The 5,000-nt window shown below is 43.6% G+C and overlaps 1 protein-coding gene across 10 annotated transcripts in view; it reads left to right on the forward strand.

Moving 5' to 3' along the window:
* Positions 1-5,000, forward strand: part of LOC135090817 (uncharacterized) — a 127,929-nt gene that overhangs the window by 36,039 nt on the left and 86,890 nt on the right. The window lies entirely within an intron of this gene.

A 5,000-nucleotide genomic window follows, 5' to 3' on the forward strand; every position in this document is an offset into this window, starting at 1 on the left:
CTAGTTATAGAAATATCTGTCAGCTTCTCATTCTCATCTGCTCTAAACACCTGTTCACTATCTGGCATATTGTGCATGTTTTCCTGGGTGAAGACATTTAAAAAATACCCATTCAGATGTTTACTAATCTCCTTCCCAGAACTATCCAGCTCCCCATCTGCTGCCTTTGTTGAACCTATAGGATCCTTATTCTTCGTCCTGTATACCTGATAAAATCCCTTGGGGTCTGTCTTCGCTTGGCTGGCTACCTTTTATTAATAATTGCCCTTAGCTTTCCTCGTTAACTTCCTGACTGTTCTAACTAATTTATTATATTGTGACCTTAAAACTTTTTCTCCTGCCCTTAATCTCTTATATATATATATATATATATATATATATATATATATATATATATATATATATATATATATATATATATATATATATATATATATATATATATATATATATAACAGGAGGAGGTAATAGACACCTGCCAAAACGATAATTACTCCGAGTGAGGTCTAAACCACTGATCAAGGGGTGCCGTGAACTTATCATTAAACCCAGCTGTGACCTCACTGAACGTTTCCCTTTGTGTCTCACAACACAAAGGGGCAGTCACAGCCTGCCCTTTAAAGACAACTCTCTTCCTCCACACAAAACTACAAGCACCTAATAACACACACACTCTTCACTCAAAAATTTTAAATACATGGCGACTCCTAAACCAGCCTCGGAGTCCCCATCTGGGGAGGGGACCATAAATGTCCCCAGGTGGGACTGCCTTTCCGTCGACGACCCTAAGTGTCTTGACACCCCCTCTCAACTTTTTCTTCATTAACTTCTGCAACATTCGCGGTCTAAGATCTAATTTTCAATCTGTAGAACACCACCTTTCCACCATCTGCCTACGACTACAGAGTCATTCTCATACTAAATTTATCTGTGCTGTATACCTCTCTCCTAACTCCCCTGACTATAAGAAATTCTTTGACTACTTAACTTCCAGGGTGGAACACATTCTGATCTTCTTCCCTTTTGCAGAGATCTCCATTCTTAGAGACTTCAATGTTCACCACCAACTTTGGCTTTCCTCTCCCCTCACTGACCATCCTGGTGAACTAGCCTACAACTTTGCTATCCTCCATGACCTAGAGCAATTGGTGCAACACCGTACTCGTATTCCTGACTGTCTTGGAGATACGCCCAACATTCTTGACCTTTTCCTGACCTCTAATCCTTCTGATTATGCTGTCACCCTTTCTTCTCCGTTGGGCTCCTCCGATCACAATCTCATATCTTTATCTTGTCCTATCACTCCAATCCCTCCTCAGGATCCCCCTAAGCGAAGGTGCCTCTGGCGTTTTGTCTCTGCTAGTTGGGGAGACCTGAGGAGTTATTTTGCTGATTTTCCTTGGAATGACTACTGCTTTCGTGTCAGAGACCCGTCTTTGTGTGCTGAGCGCATAACAGAGGTGATAGTGTCTGGCATGGAGGCGTACATTCCTCACTCTTTTTCTCGTCCTAAACCTTCTAAACCTTGGTTTAACACAGCTTGTTCTCATGGTATACATGATAGAGAGGTGGCCCACAAAAGGTACTTAAGCCTTCCATCACCAGAATCTCATGCACTTTATATTTCTGCCCGGAACCATGCCAAGTCTGTTCTCCAACTAGCCAAAAACTCTTTCATTAACAGAAAATGTCAAAACCATTCAAGATCTAACTCCCCTCGTGATTTCTGGCATCTAGCCAAAAATATCTCCAATAACTTTGCTTCTTCTTTCCCTCCTTTACTTCAACCAGATGGCACCACTGCTATCACATCTATTTCTAAAGCTGAACTCTTTGCTCAAACCTTTGCTAAAAACACTACCTTGGATGATTCTGGGCTTGTTCCTCACTCTCCTCCACCCTCTGACTACTTCATGCCACCTATTAAAATTCATCGCAATGATGTTTTCAATACCCTCGCTGGCCTAAACCCTCGGAAGGCTTATGGACCTGATGGGGTCCCTCCTATTGTTCTCCGAAACTGTGCCTCCGTGCTTGCACCTTGCCTAGTCAAACTCTTTCAGCTCTGTCTGTCAACATCTACCTTTCTTTCTTGCTGGAAGTTTACCTACATTCAACCTGTTCCTAAAAAGGGTGACCGCTCTAATTCCTCAAACTACCGTCCTATTGCTTTAATTTCCTGCTTATCTAAAGTTTTTGATTCTATCCTCAACACGAAGATTCTTAAACATCTATCACTTCACAACCTTCTATCTGATCGCCAGTATGGGTTCCGTCAAGGCCGCTCTACTGGTGATCTTCTGGCTTTCCTTACTGAGTCTTGGTCATCCTCTTTTAGAGATTTTGGTGAAACTTTTGCTGTTGCCTTGGACATATCAAAAGCCTTTGATAGAGTCTGGCACAAAGCTTTGATTCCCAATCTACCCTCTTACGGTTTCTATCCTTCTCTCTGTAATTTCATCTCAAGTTTCCTTTCTGACCGTTCTATTGCTGCTGTGGTAGACGGTCACTGTTCTTCTAAATCTATTACCAGTGGTGTTCCTCAGGGTTCTGTCCTGTTACCCACTCTCTTCTTATTTTTCATTAATGATCTTCTAAACCAAACTTCTTGTCCTATCCACTCCTATGCTGATGATACCACCCTGCACTTTTCCACGTCTTTTCATAGACGTACAACCCTTCAGGAGGTAAACATATCACGCAGATAAGCCACAGAACGCCTGACTTCTGATCTTTCTAAAATTTCTGATTGGGCAGAGCAAACTTGGTATTCTTCAATGCCTCAAAAACTCCATTCCTCCATATATCAACTCGACACAACCTTCCAGACAACTATCCCCTCTTCTTCAATGACACTCAACTGTCCCCCTCTTCTACACTGTACATACTCGTTTTGTCCTTTACTTATAATCTGAACTGGAAACTTAACATCTCATCTCTAGCTAAAACAGCTTCTATGAAGTTAGGTGTTCTGAGACGTCTCTGCCAGTTTTTCTCAGTCCCCCAGCTGCTAACTCTATACAAGGGCCTTATCCGTCCATTTATGGAGTATGCTTCACATGTCTGGGGGGGGTTCCACTCATACTGCTCTTCTAGACAGGGTGGAATAAAAAGCTTTTCGTCTAATCAACTCCTCTCCTCTAACTGACTGTCTTCAGCCTCTCTCTCACCGCTGCAATGTTGCATATCTAGCTGTCTTCTACCGCTATTTTCATGCTAACTGCTCTTTTGATCTTGCTAACTGCATGCCTCCCCTCCTTTCGCGGCCTCGCTGCACAAGACTTTCTTCTTTCTCTCACCCCTATTCTGTCCACCTCTCTAACGCAAGAGTTAACCAGTATTCTTAATCTTTCATCCCTTTCTCTGGTAAACTCTGGAACTCACTGCCTGCTTCTGTATTTCCACCTTCCTATGACTTGAATTCCTTCAAGAGGGAGGTTTCACGACACTTATACACCAATTTTTGACCACTGCTTTGACCCTTTTATGGGACTGGCATCTCAGTGGGCATTTTTTTTTTATTAGATTTTTGTTGCCCTTGGCCAGTATCCTTCCTACATAAAAAAAAATATATGTATATACATATATATATATATATATATATATATATATATATATATATATATATATATATATATATATATATATATATATATATATATATATATATATATATATATATATATATATATATATATATATATATATATATATATATATATATATATACGAGGTGTGTCATTAAAGTTCCAGGACTGGTGTCCTAAAAGATGAATTTCAAACCCAAGCCACAAACCACCATATTTCCCCTTCAAAGTAATCCTTCTGGAGTATACAACTGCGCTCCCAACCCTCTACAGTCACTAATCTTTTTCTTACGTGCTTTTAAAATCATGTCCTCTGTTGCAGGTCGTTTAACAATGAGCGCTGAACAGCGAACAAACTTGAAGTTTTTGGTGCAGTTGGGGAAAACGCCGTCAGAAGCACTGGGTATGCTGCAAAAAGTGTACGGGGATGAGACAATGTCACGCTCACGTGTTTTTGAGTGGTGCAAGAGGTTCAAAGAGGGCCGGGAGGACGTGGAAGATGACCCCAGGAGTGGAAGACCCTCAACGAGCAGGAATGAGGCCAATGTTGAGCGTGTCAAGCAGATGGTGCGTGACGATCGTCGGTTGACTGTTCGAAAGATCGCAGATGAGCCTGGCATGAACCACAACAGCGTGTGGAAGATTATCACTGAAGATCTGGGCATGCGGAAAGTCTGTGCGAAGATGGTGCCGAGACTCCTGAACGATGACCAGAAGGGACGACGCATGCAGGTGTGTCAGGACATCCTCGAGCGTCTGGAAACTGAACCAGACTTGCTCAGGAGAGTCATCACCGGCGATGAGTCCTGGGTATTTGAGTACGACCCGGAGACCAAACGCCAGAGCCTTCAATGGAAGAGTCCGGCGTCGCCACGGCCGAAGAAAGCAAGGCAGTCCAGGTCCAGCTTCAAGGTCATGTTGATCGCTTTCTTCGATGTGAGGGGCATCGTCCACTGCGAGTTCTTGCCACAGGGCCAGACAGTCAACCAACATGTGTACAAAGAAGTACTGCGGCGTCTGCTTCGTGCAGTGCGCGAGAAGAGGCGGGAGTTGTGGCAGGGCAACTCGTGGCTGCTTCACCACGACAATGCGCCTGCTCACAATGCCCTGAGCATCAGAGAGTTCTTGGCCAAGAAGAACATCGCCGTGCTGGAGCAACCGCCCTACTCACCTGACCTCGCTCCGTGCGACTTCTTCCTCTCCCCCAAGCTCAAGGAGGTCATGAAGGGGACCCGTTTTGATGATGCGGACGACATCAAAAAGGCCGTGACGACGGAGCTGAGGAGCATCCCGCAAGAATCCTTCCAGCAGTGCATGCAAGCCTGGCAGAGAAGGATGGACAAGTGCATGCGGTGCCAGGGGGATTACTTCGAAGGAGATAACCTATAGTTTGTAGCCTGGATGTGAAATAAA

This window comes from Scylla paramamosain, chromosome 36 (assembly GCF_035594125.1).
Source record: "Scylla paramamosain isolate STU-SP2022 chromosome 36, ASM3559412v1, whole genome shotgun sequence".
Classification (NCBI taxonomy): domain Eukaryota; kingdom Metazoa; phylum Arthropoda; class Malacostraca; order Decapoda; family Portunidae; genus Scylla; species Scylla paramamosain.